Source organism: Dermacentor andersoni, chromosome 5 (genome assembly GCF_023375885.2).
Source record: "Dermacentor andersoni chromosome 5, qqDerAnde1_hic_scaffold, whole genome shotgun sequence".
Classification (NCBI taxonomy): domain Eukaryota; kingdom Metazoa; phylum Arthropoda; class Arachnida; order Ixodida; family Ixodidae; genus Dermacentor; species Dermacentor andersoni.
Window position 1 is genome coordinate 42,847,962 of NC_092818.1, and position 13,581 is coordinate 42,861,542.

The following is a 13,581-nucleotide window of genomic DNA, read 5'->3' on the forward strand; positions in this document are numbered from 1 at the left end:
TTATAAAGGCAGCGGAAGAATTCTATACTGACATGTACAGCCAGAGCGGCCATGATACCTCCATTCGAAGTAGTAATGAACAAGTTACATAGGTTCCTCCTGTGACTAGCGATTCAATTAGAAAGGCCTTGCGAGACATCAAACAGGCAAAAGCGGCAGGAGAAGGTGGAATAATAGCCGATGTAATTGAACATGGAGGAGATGTGTTTGAGAAGCTGGCGGCCCTTTATTCAACATGTCTCATGACTTCAAGGGTCCCAGAGGACTGGAAGAATGCTAACATTATACTAATCCGCAAAAAGGGAGACGTTCAAGAAGTGAATAATTATAGGCTCATTAGCTTACTTCCAGTATTGATGATGATGATGGCTGTGCCTACAAAGGCCTCATTCACTCTTTGATATAGGATAAGCTCTTAAGCAAATTTACACGCTTTGAGGTCGTTAAAACGCCGTCGTTATTAGTAACCGTGACCAGCATATGCGGAACAGCAACGTTCCGGTTCAAAAGCACGTCGATGATAGGGCGAAGCGCGTAGTCACCGTCAGGAACCTCTGGCTGGGCGGTCAAAATGACGTAAGTCACTGCATCGAGTGACAGACGCACATCGGGAAGCGAGCACAAGCGCGGTAGGGCGATGCTCGAAGCATAGGCGAGTTGAGGCAGTTGCAAATGAAGAACGCCGGGATGAGAGCAGAATGAATGGATAAAAAGTTTAATCCAAAGATAACATCGTGGGGGAAGTTGTCGATCACAGCAAAGAGAACAGAAATAGGGCGGCCGGCGATACTTAAACGCGCAGTACACATTCCAATAACAACCAGCACGCCACTGTCGGCCACACGAAGCACTGGGGCAGCTGTTGGGGTGAGCACCCGTTTTAAACGTCTACGTAGGCTAGCACTCATCACAGATTAGTGGGTCCAGTGTTGACGAGTGCTTGAACAGGTACGCCGTTTATTTTAACTTCAATTACGCATCATCGCGTGGGCACAGACAGGATTTGCTTGAGTAGTCGGCAATGCATAACCACCTCCGGGGGCTGCATTTCCTAGCTCTGCAAAAGGGGGCGGCCAAAAGCCACAAGCAGTGAAAGGCGGCGTGGCTGCGGCGAACGGGAAGATGAGCGACATGTTTGCAATGAACGAGACTGGTGTCTGCGCGGCGATGGTGAGCGCTGTACCACGTGTTCCTAGCATGGTTGTCGGCGCCGTTAGACTCGGCGGTCGGCGAAATATTGCAGGCATTTCCATCAAAACGGCTCAGCTTGGTCAGCGTACGAGGTGTTGAGAGCCACGGGTTGCGACAGTATCGGCCGATATGACCGATGCGGTGACAGGTGAAGCGTATCGGATTGTCATCCGCAGTTCTCCACCCAGTCGGGTTGCGATAATGCGGAGAGAAGCACCGGGGTGGAGCGAAAATAGTAGAAGGGCGTTCATTAGCTCTGGGATGGGAGACGGCACACACAGACTGTAAATCAATGTTTTCAAGTTCCAGGCGAACGATGGCTCGCACGAGGGGAACTGAAAATGTGGTAGCATCAGGGCTACGCGAAGAGAAAGCTAGGGGTGCCATCGCATCCAGTTCACGTCTAACGATTCGCACCACTATTACGTACTTCCGGGTAGCATATCGTACTGCTGCCGAGAAGTAGCGGTGCCTGCCTATCGAAGCTGGACCGAAGTTACTTATCGGGTAGCGTGGCGTTGTCGGCGGGCTGCAGGCATCCGGTAGACCATGGCGACCAAGCAAGGGCGAGACGATTTCAAGTGCGAAACTTGCACGATTTATTCAAAGGTAGATGAAAGAAAATGAGAAGAGCATGAAGTGATCAAAAGTACATTTCGGAGCCCCTTAAATAGGCTCTCTACAACCGCGGGCGGGATCTTGCTTTCGTCGATGGCACGTGACCGGCACAGAAAGAGGGCCCCTCCTCCTCTGGTTATACCAAGCCTGCTGAAAGGAAGAAGTCGTCCCACCTCCTGGAATTGTAGACGCCTGTCCGCCTCTTCTGCGCTTTGCGGGTTCGGGGAAGTTCTCTTGTAAGTCCAATTCGAGGAAAGGGCCACTCTAAACTCGCGCACACACACACACACGAAAGAGCCTGTAGGCTGCGGGGCTTCCGGCAGACAGGTAGACGCTCGAAACGGTCATGGCGAATTAGAAAGTCACGCTTCATTTCGACGAAGCCTGGTAAAAGAAAGTCGGGTGACAGAAAGTTGTTTTTGCACGAGGTACGGGACGCCAACCATTGCAGGAGAAGTCACGCCTCATTTCGACGAAGATGGTCGGATGAAATTCCTTTCGCCACGTCGTGTCAGACGCCAACCCTAACAGCCTCTCCGGCGGGGGAGGAAGATTGCGGCGTGTAGGGGCCAGCAGCCGCTGTACGAGGGATCGGCGTTTCGGCAGCAGAATTCCCCTTAGAGGTGACGAACCCTCACTTCGTAGCAGGTAGATTCCTGAGAGTGGTCATCAGTGCTCGTGGCGCTCTTGTGACTTTTCTCCCTGGTTCGGTCCGGTGAAATTGGTCTTGCAAGCAGGTCTCGCAACTTTTCCCCTCCTGCGTGGGCAAGCAATCACCCCAGAAGAGTGCCGGACCCACAACCACAAAGCAGCGAGCACAAGGCCACCCTCCCCCAAAACACACCCGGTTTTAAAAAAAAAGGAAAACCCGCTACACCTTTCCCATTCCCCTACACCTTTCCCACGTTCCTCACCCCTGAACACTAAAAACAGCCATTTCTAGAAAGCGTTAAGACGTGGTTAATACAATGAGCTAACAATCGGCTACACTTCGGTAAAGCGTACGAACGAACGTAAAATGCCACGGAAACCCGGGTGAGCATGAAGCTTTCGATACTCTAGGCGCAACGACTCAAACCATCGGCATTGCCGTTAAGCTTACCCTCCTTGTAGCGAATATCGAAGCTGTACAGTTGAAGCGCCAAGCTCCAGCGCAAAATACGACCGTTTTCCGTAAACATGGACTGCAGCCATGTGAGGGGACAGTAGTCAGTCTCCATGGTGAACCTTGAACCAGCGATATAGCAAGCTAGCTTCTGCACCGCCCATACTACGCAGGCGCATTCCTTTTCTGATGCACTGTATGCTTCCTCACGAACTGAAAGCTTTCTACTGGCGTACAGTACAGGATGTTCGTTCTCGTCACCTCTCTTTTCACAGAGCACCATCCCCATGCCCCTGTCGCTGGCATCACACTGAAGAATGAATGGCTTAGAGTAGTCAGACGCTTTCTACACTGGCTGACTCGTTAATGCTTTCTTCAGCATACTAAAAGCATTTTCGTTTGTGTCATCCCACTTTACCCTCTGTGGTTCTGTTTTTCTGAGAGCATCCGTTAAAGGACTCGCAATCTCGTAATACCGCGGGATATATCTTTGGTAATAACCCGCCAAGCCAAGGAACGATCTGATGTCCCGCTTGGTGCATGGTTGCGGGAAGTTGTCTATTGCGGCCAGTTTAACCTCGGAAGGCCGACGATGGCCTTGCCCTGTTACATGACCTAGATAAGCTAACTGCGCGCGCCCTAATTGGCATTTGGGAGCCTTAACAGTTAAGTTGGCCTCTCGTAGACGACACAGCATGGTTCGCAGGTGCTGCATATGGTCCACCCATGTTGAAGAAAAGATTGCTATGTCATCGAGATACGGAAGTGCAAAGTCATCCATCCCTCGTAGCACCTGGTCCATAAGGCTGGAGAAGCAATATGGCGCATTCTTCAATCCAAAGCTCAGGACTTTCGGACGAAAGGTTCCCATCGGGGAAATAAGCGCCGCAAGCCTGCTTGCCCTCTCGGTCAACGGAACCTGCCAATACCCTCTGAATAAATCGAGCGTAGAGATGAAATTAGCACGGCTCACTTTCTCAAGCCTTTCCTCGATACGCGGTATTGAATAAATCTGGTCCTTCGTGATTAAATTGAGCCTGCGGTAGTCGATACACGGTCGCGGCTTCTTTCCTGGGACCTCAACCAAGATGAGACGCGAGGTATAATCACTCTCTCCTGGCTCGATTACACCTAGCTCTAACATCTTGTTTATTTCAGCGGTCACGTTGACGAAGCGAAACGCGATAAGCTTTCGAACGAACAGGGTCCGACGAGGTTAACTCGATATCGTGAACGAATGCAGTGGTCCTGTCTGGCATGTCTGAAAATACGTCTTTAAATTTAAGCACGAGTTCCCTCAGTTCGGCCCTTTGATTAGGATTCAACTCCGCCTGTTCTACTAACATGTCAATGGTCTCGTGAATGTTTTTTGCCTCCGTCACTGCTGTTATTAACTCTGGAAAGTCGACAGGCATCTCCTGAGGTTGGTTAAGGGACATGTTCACAATGGCTTCCCTCTGCCGGTTGGGCTTAAGTACATTGCTAGGGTACACTTGTGGTGTCCTTCGTTTTCCCGGTACCGTGATTACGCAGTTTATTTCAGATAATTTCTGAATTACGTCAACCGCTCCTTCCCATTGAACCTCTAGTTTGTTTTTAACGAGGGTTTCAGGACCATTACCTCTTCCCCAACTTCAAAACGTCGCGCGCGAGCCGTCCTGCCATAATAATGCTTAGTATTGCTTTGTTCCTTACGCATTTCCTGCTCAGCAATCATTGTGGCAGGGCTTACGTTCAATAACTTTTTCCTGCATCCTGCCTCTCGAGACATTTCAGGCTCCGGCGTTTGCCTGACGTCTTCCTTAGCTGGTGCACTTTCCGCATTATCCCCTATAGGGCTGTCCTGTCTGGTGCTGTCTGACGAATCCTCCGTCAAACCTGTTTCCTTCACCACTGGACATTCGTACGCTGCCTAGGCCGCGAGCTCCCGTGTCTGGAACGAGTTAAGGCATGCACTATCCCTTCACGAAACCCGATTCGCCTGCGTCGTAACAAATCCTCAGATTCGTTAGAAAACAAATAAGGATACTGCGGCGGGAGATGTGCCGAGACGGCGGCTTCAGTGTCCAGTACTCCAAAAGGGCCTTCGATACGAATCTTGGCCACTGGGAGACAAACACTGGAGGCCTCTATGGCTTGCCTTATGGAAGCACATTCTCCCGTGAACTGTCCTTCCTCTACGTACTACGAATGCACCACGTCCATTGTAGCTGCCGAGTCGCGAAGCACTCTACACGGTTTGCCGTTTACCACGAGGTCTCGAATGTATGGTTCTAGCAAGGTCAGATTTTCTACGTTACTGCTTAGTGACATCAATACTAGTTTTGTATTTCTGCACCCCATGGAGATATGCCCCGTTTGCTGGCAGTTGTAGCAAACAACTGGTTTCTTTGCCTCAAAAGATTTTTCCTTCTGCCTTTCTGCACTCCGTTCGGGTGGTTCCTTCTCTCCCTCGCTGTCCTCGTCACTATTTTTCACCGAATCTGACCTTCCATTGTTTTCTACCGACTCGCCTTAGACCATCGCTTTGGCTTGTCGGGTTTGTATTTATTCATCTCCTTTTTAGGAGCTTCGTTGCCTTCGTCAGCACGGCGAGTTACGTACTCCTCAGCGAGATCGGCCGCTCTGGTAACAGTGTCTACGCCTGGCCTATCCTGAACCAAATACTTGATGTTTACTGGTAGCCGGCGGTAGAACTGCTCTAAAGCAACGCACTGCATTGTCCTTTCGGCATCGCCGAGTGCACCCTCTTTGAGCCATTCCTTCAGGTTTACTTCCAAAGTCTATGCAAAATCTGAGTATGACTCGCTTTTGGTGTTCTCAACTTCTCTGCATTTTCGCCTGAATGCTCCCGCTGATAATCTATACTTTTAAGCAGATTTGGTTTGAATTCATCGAAGTCCTCTACTTCTTCTTTCCCCATGCGGGAAATGATATCAGCTATCTCACGTGGCACTAACGTAAGCAAGCGTTGCGGCCACGCGTTTCTCGCGAATTTTGCCTTCTCACACGTGGGCTCAAACTATACCAGAAAAAGACCTATGTCCCCTCCTACTGCGTAGGGTGCCATGAGGTCTGTCATTCTGCGCTCGCTTTCACGTGCCTCTATGCTAGGTCTTTCGGTATATTGAGCTTTCAGCAACTCAATCTCTAGGCGCTTCATTTCGAGTGCATCGCATGCAACATGGTCGCGCTCTTCTTTTTTCTCTAGGCGCTTACGCTCTTCTTTTTCCTCTTGGCGTTTACGCTCTTCCATGCCCTCTAGGCATTCCTTCAATTCATCGTCGTCTGCGCCGATCGCTTCGATCACCTCAATGATCTCCGGCTTTCTCTTTGATTCGGCATTTTGGAGGCCCAACTCTTTGGCCAAGCTCAACAATTCCGGCTTCTTTAGTGCCTTCAAGTTCATGGCTGCCCTTAGTGCTGCTGACTCTTCACTCTATAACAACCTTGACGTACTCAAAACTTCCGTCAACGGTTAAAGAAAAATCACTGCACTGTACTTTCCGAAAATACGTAAAAGGCAAGTGATATCTCAGTGAAGAAAAGCCGTGCACTCAACATATACAATCATGAATCCAGACACCTTCCTTCCGAGCGTTGTCGCCAGGACGAAGAGGCTACGATATTGTAGTTGTCGTCCAAGTTGGCGTCTCCAGGGTTCCGTATCCCAATCGCTGCCAGTCAGTTTGTTGCGTACTCCAGGGTAGCGTATCGTACTGCTGCCGAGTTGTAGCGGCGCCGGCCTACTGAAGCTCGACCGACGCTACTTGTTGGGTAGCGTGGCGTTGTCGGTGTGCTGCAGGCATCCGGTAGACCATGGCGACAAAGCAATGGCGAGATGATTTCTAGTGCGAAACTTGCACGATTTATTCAGAGGTAGATGAAAGAAAATGAGAAGAGCATGAAGTGATCAAAAGTACATTTCGGAGCCCCTTAAATAGGCTCTCTATAATCGTGGGCGGGATCTTGCTTCCGTCGATGTCACGTGACCGGCACAGAAAGAGGGCCCCTCCTCCTCTGGTTATACCAAGCCTGCTGAAACAAAGAAGTCTTCCCGCCTCCTGGAATTGTAGACGCCTGTCCGCCTCTTCTGCGTTTTGCGGGTTTGTGGAAGTTCTCTTGTAAGTCCAATTCGAGGAAAGGGCCTCTCTAAACTCGCGCGCACACACACACAAAAGAGGCTGTACACTGCAGGGCTTCCGGCAGACAGGTAGGCACTCGAAACGGTCATGGCGACTTAGGAAGTCACGCTACATTTCGACGAAGCCTGGTAAAAGAAGGTCGGGGGAGAGAAAGTTGTGTTTGCGCGAGGTGCGGGACGCCAACCATCGCAGGAGAAGTCACGCCTCATTTCAACGAAGATGGTCGGATGGAACTCCTTTAGCCACGTGGTGCCAGACGCCAACCCTAACACCACGTCCTCTGATGGCAACGCATGCTACTGTGCGGGTTGAGCTTCGCACGTCGACCTTGCGGCAGTATGGGGAAGTTGGGTGTACGGTTGCAAGACGCGTCAGCTTTTGACCTCTTCGAATTGTCGGCATCCTTAATGATTGCATCAACTGTAGAGCAGCTTTTACACATGAGCAGCTTAAACGCGTCATCAGCAATGCCCTTAAGCACGTGCCCGACCTTCTCAGCTTCTGTCATGTACTGATCGGCTTGACGACAAAGTGCCAGCACGTCCTGGATGTACGAGACATAGGGCTCCGCGGGGGATTGGGCACGGGAGGCCAGTTCCTGCTTTGTGGTAATTTTACGGCCGGTTTGTTTGCCAAACTTCTCTGTCAATTCCTCTTTGCATTGGTACCAGCTGGTTAGCTCCTCTTCATGGTTTTCGTACAACACCTTTGCCGTGCCTCTTAGGTAGAGCGACAGGTTAGCTAGCATAAGCGTAGGGTCCCATCTATTTATTCCACTCACGCGTTCGTACATGGCCACCCACTCTTCAACGTCGGCGCCATCGGTCCCGCGGAAAGTTCCAGGATCCTTGGGTTGCTCAACGACAACCGAAGGTGACAGCGACGTAGCATGCGACGGGACGTAGGAGGCGGCAACGACGTTGATCCCGAGTGCTCACCGTCGGTCATGGTGCGGACGGTGAGGCGACGTCCACTGCGGAGCTTCGTTTCCAGCCGTGGTACCCCGCTCATCCACCAATGTGCTACGGGCATTTTGGGAGTATAGAAGATTATATTTACAATATATATACAAAATGAGTCAGATTAGATAAGATGGCTAACCACCAACAGCTTGCAGCAGCCAGCATCCCGCGATCTTCCTCTCTTCTTTCATCCTTCCGTAACAATATACATAGGGTTCGGAAAGCTAGTCGGGCCCCCGCCCCTCCCCCTCCCCCCCCCCCCCCGTAAAAATGAAAATGATCCGCCTAAGGCATCAGGCGAGCATAGACTGGCCGGCTGTTCAGCGTCTTCTAACGGCACGAAGGGACGAGATCAAGGCCGATATCTTGTAGCGGTGCCTTTTCCGATGCTATGCTTTTTCAGACTTTTCGCGCTTGGCCAGTGGTCAGAGCGACGGTCTGCCCACATTCTCAACGGGATCAGGCGGCCGTGTATGGTGGATGATAAGAATAGCATAGAATAAGGCATAAGGCATCGCTACAAAATAGCGGCCCAGAACGAGTAGCCCATGCGCACCAAGTTGATTCGAAACGCCAGTTTCGTCTGATAGGCTCGTGGTGGAACGAGCACGACACAGCCCCTGGCACGATTAATTCGGCGCAAGCTTCTCGGCTTATTGGAGATAGCAGGAGCGTGTGCCCCTGGCTTGCGTACTTTTATTGCGAAAGCAATACTGCTCGCAATTTCGGCCCATCGGTGGTCGTGGCGCCTCCTTACACAGCTGCGCGTCACGTGACCGTATGACGTCACGCCAGACCGAGAGACGGGGCCCCAGCTCGCGGCATCGATGGTGGAGGCGAAGCCTTGCGCGCCGCTACTGCGGCGCTACCGAGAGAGGGCGCTCGCTGGTGTGACATCACGCTAGCAGGATAAATGGGGCTACAGCTCGGCTCCTCGCAGTGGTCGGCGCGCTGCCTTGCGCTATGTCGGATGATGTATAGCCATAAGTTTAACAAAGGGCAACCATGTCCACCCCATCAGCCGAACCAAGGTGCAGCCAAGGGTATTGCTTTCGCAATCTTCCAGGCTAAACCAAGCTAAGCCTTCAGCCAATTTTTTTTTTTTTGCTTTCCTTTATTGAGCGTGTGCTGCGAAAGTGCACATGCGCAGAAAAATAAAAGGAGCAATACGTGTAAAGCTGCAATGTAACTCAAATCAAAGGGGGACGAAAGAATAGCGCGAGAGGGGCTAATCAACTTTTACATCTTGCTTAAAACGTGGCGCAAGCATTCGACCCGTTTAAAGACGCATTGCAAATACGCCAAATATGATAACGCCCGAACTGAAGCTTCAACTGAGTTAATGGCGACAGGGGCGGTGTCATGCCTGTTGGAAGCGCAGACCAGACAAACTTTCCGCTTCCAGTGAATTTTGTGTGCATGCGATACTCTTGATGATATCGCCCCCTCGCGCCGTTAGACGACGCTGACGAGCCAGCCACGAGGCGCTCGCGCCGTATTGTTAAAGAATCGGTCGACTGTACGGCATGTTTATTGCGAAGACAAGTATGTAAAGAAAACACACACTGTGTGACAAGTCTTCCAACTGAGATTTCTCGTGTCAAAACGTGGATGTAAGCAGTCTAACAAAACAAAAGTAAGCGATCTTGTATATGAAATATATTATTCGAATAGCGCTTCGATACGATATGGAACGACAGTGCCACGAGGTGTGCGTCCTGCCCCGACTAGCCACCGGTATCAAGAGACATGTACATGCTTTATTCAGATAACTGAAAGTTAGTTCAATAACATCAATTCATATTTGACGAGTGCGTCAGAACGCCGGGGCATAGGAACCACACATGTTAGACTGGGTGGTGCGCTGATAGAATCTGACGTTTATTTCTAAACGTCAGCTCCTGTATTCAGCGCTTACTCTTATCATAAATGTATTTTATATTACTCCTTCTTTCTGCACTGTTGCGATTAAAAACTGCCCGGCTCACTGTTCTGCTAAACAGAAAATATCGAGCATAAAAAGTACATTGGCATATGTTAACAAAGAGCACCGTGCCAGATACCACAAAACATACCCTAATGATTAGTTTATTACATGAGGAATCTCCGGGTGTTCACATTTAGCAACATTTGCGACAGGTTTTCAAAAAAAAGGCACCTAAGCCGAGCTCATCAGTGTCATGACCTGCATAGAATACGTATGGCGGCTTGAAGTTCTTCGTTTCAAATGCAACTGTGAGCGCAGCGATATCAAGACGATCACGACTTCTTGTCGCTCGACTCATTGTACTCACTGAAAGCGCGGGATGCATAAACGGACACAAACGGAACGGGAAGGAAAATTCCATGTCAGATCGTCTTTCCACCCGTGCAATCGTACCGAGGCGCGATACTTCCTGGAGGTTTTATCACAGTTGGCTCGTTTAGCTCGCCTTACCTTTGGGCACAATGGGCACCATTTCATTTCCGTTATGCCAGTCATTTTCTCTTTCTACAGGCTTTCCATTTCCTATTATTGCGTCTAATGTATACACTCGCTGAAAAAGGTTGGCACATTGTTCTCTCTTTATCGTTGATATCGTCGTTATCGTCGAAATATCGTTGATATTTCGAACGGCGGGGGCGGGGCATGTGAGTTGAGAATTGTGGGGAAAGAACACGACCGCTAAAAGAAAAGTTTCACTCAGACGTGTCGCATTTTGAGCAGCTTACATCGTTATCGTCGTTCCAGTGCTCTAAATTCCTCCATTGATTAGTAGCGAAATTATAAAATGAAAAATGCGAGACATTATTCTTGAACGTTTTAATGGTAAAACGGTTTCAGCGCACGATGTCGTGACACAGCAACAGCGTTCACCTGTTCTTGAAGGCTAATGACGGCTGTAGCTTCAGCAGATGCACTCACGTGCCAACTGTTAGGATAACCTTTAAAACAATTTCTGTCATTTTACGTGCTGAAACCACGATCTGATGATAACTAACACCATCGTGAGGAACTCTGAAATAATTCTCACCGCCTGGAGTTAATTACCTGCAGCTAGACCTAAGTTCGAAAGCGTCATTGCAATTCATCAATGTCAAAATGCGGCCGCCGCGGCTCGGATTGAACCTACGACCGCGAACTCTGCAGCACAAGCCATACCCACTCGAGTACAGCGGTTGCTAAGATCTATGCAGTGTTGCTCTGGGTTCTCCTGAATACAAACCTGTAACGGGCTTCCGTGATTTCTCGCGCAACTAATACTTAGACCTTTATCATCTCTTGCCGAGTACGTACTGATATAATATGTAAGTTCTTAATTTCGATTCTTGCTCAGTGTTGGCCATGACGTACCTCAACAATCGGGTGTTCTGGAGTCCGGTTGCAGAATTACCTGTAAGCATAATCTCTGATTCAGGGTGCGTACTACAAAATTTACAGAATTCCGCGTAACGGCTGCCTAGCTGGCTATATTTTCACAGAATATCACGATACCCGTATACATGTGTCTTTAAATAATGGCTCATAGAGACACCTCCTGAACGCGATGCGTTATTTCTGAGTTTCTGGAGGTACATATGACTCGTTCCAGGTTTCTGGCGTCGGTATACCACGAAAGTATCAGAATGTACAGCATAGGCAGAAACTTTTCATTAATCCGGGGGCGGGGGAGGGGGGGTGCTGGGGCCCGACCAGCCTTCCGAACCGCATATATATATATATATATATATATATATATATATATATATATATATATATATACTGGCAACGAGACCTCACGAAATATGAAAAGTATCATGTGACCACTCGCATCATAAAGCAGTGCCCTAAAATAAGCTGACTGAAAGCAAATGCATTGCCTGTCGCAAACCCGAAGAGAGAGCGTATAACGTTGATAATAGTACGGAAGGTCTCGCCTTTCGCAGCTATTCCTTGCTCTTAGTTCTACGGCACACCTATTCTCCGTCTCTCAAGGCCTGCTGATCACATTGACAACAAAAGCTGATTGATAATGCGACCGAAGCGCCGCTCTGACTACGCACGAAACGCGAGAAGCAATGGAATAGTCATGAAATGTTTCAAAATCCCGACTCCGCTCGCACCGTATCGAAAGAGTGCGCGCGCAGCCATATTTCACGCCAAAAACTTGCTTCGTACCCAAAGCCAAATTAAAGTTGCGGTTTTATTTTTCCTGAAAGTGGATGCGTGCTACAAGAACAGTTTCGTGGGAAGAAATAAAGGCGAAACAGACCGAGAAGTGACCCACGTGTAGAGAAAAGGCAGAACCGACTCGTTCAAGAAAGCAAATATACCATTTCTAAATGAACCGAATAGGCAATCGGAATGCCTGCACAAATGAACAACAAAAAAAATGTTCAGATTTCAGTGTACCCTTATTACCCATGAATTCATAAGCCCCGTTGAACACCAGCTGCTGCCTAGAGGGCGTGTTCGAATTTGTCTCCTTCCACAGCTACGCAGTACTGAGTCCGCTTTATCACTTCTTGTGTGGCTTACTTGATGACCGACGCTGGAATTCTACGGCAGGCATCCGTTATCCTCGCCTTGACGTAATCTTACGTCCGTCTTGATCATGTAAACGGAATCTTTCACATAACGCCAAAGAAGGCAATCGAATGGAGAGAGGTAAGGAGACCTAGCTGGCCAATTTAGAGGCCCCTGCCTTCCAATCTATTGCACATGAAAAGTCGCATATATACAGCCAGTTTTATGCTCAGATTCTGCTGTGTGCGGGTGCCCCATCTTGCTGATGCCACACTAGTGGAAGGCGTGACAGTGAGACTTCTCTGAGAAACTCATCGACCACTCCTTCAAGTATTTCGTCCACGTAACCCTATCCAGGCATTGTGTGATCGAAGAAGATGAGACCGATTATAGCACCGGCGTTATTTCCGCACTGCACATTGAACACCCGCTGGTACTGTGCAGCGTGCGCTTTACCCAGTGTGCATTGTAGCTACACGAATAGCGTACATTATGCCTATGTACCTGGCCGTTTCTGCAAAAATTGGCTACATCTGCGCAAATGATGTTGCTGAGGAATTCTGACGACTCATCGGCTTTTTGTGAGGACCTAATTTCAAAAATGTAAGCCATTCCACAAGTCCCTATCTTCCAAGCATTGGTGCTGCTTAAGGTGGAACGGGTGAAAGGCTGAGTTATTTAGAATCCTCTGAACTGACGACTTGGAAATTGGTACCTGGGCGGCCACGTCCCGCACGCTATCATGAGGGTTTGAGGCCATAAATGGTAGAGCATCCGTGCATAGGTGAGGATTCAAAGATGGAATCCTCCGCCGCTGTTATTGAAGCTGCCGGTTTGTCTCAGGTTTCCATAATGTCTGATAATAGCCGATGTCTTTGGCCTACCGCCACAGTTTCACGGCTGATACATTTTTGCGGCCTTCCTCTCGTTGCCATTTGCCTCTCCGAAGGCAAGCATCTTGTTTTCTTCTTGCTCATTAGAGTATGACATGGCGACTGGGAGGAAACAAAACGCACCTTTAAACATTTGCACTGACCTTGCCAATTCGCTTTTGAGGTGATAGGTAATGTGTCA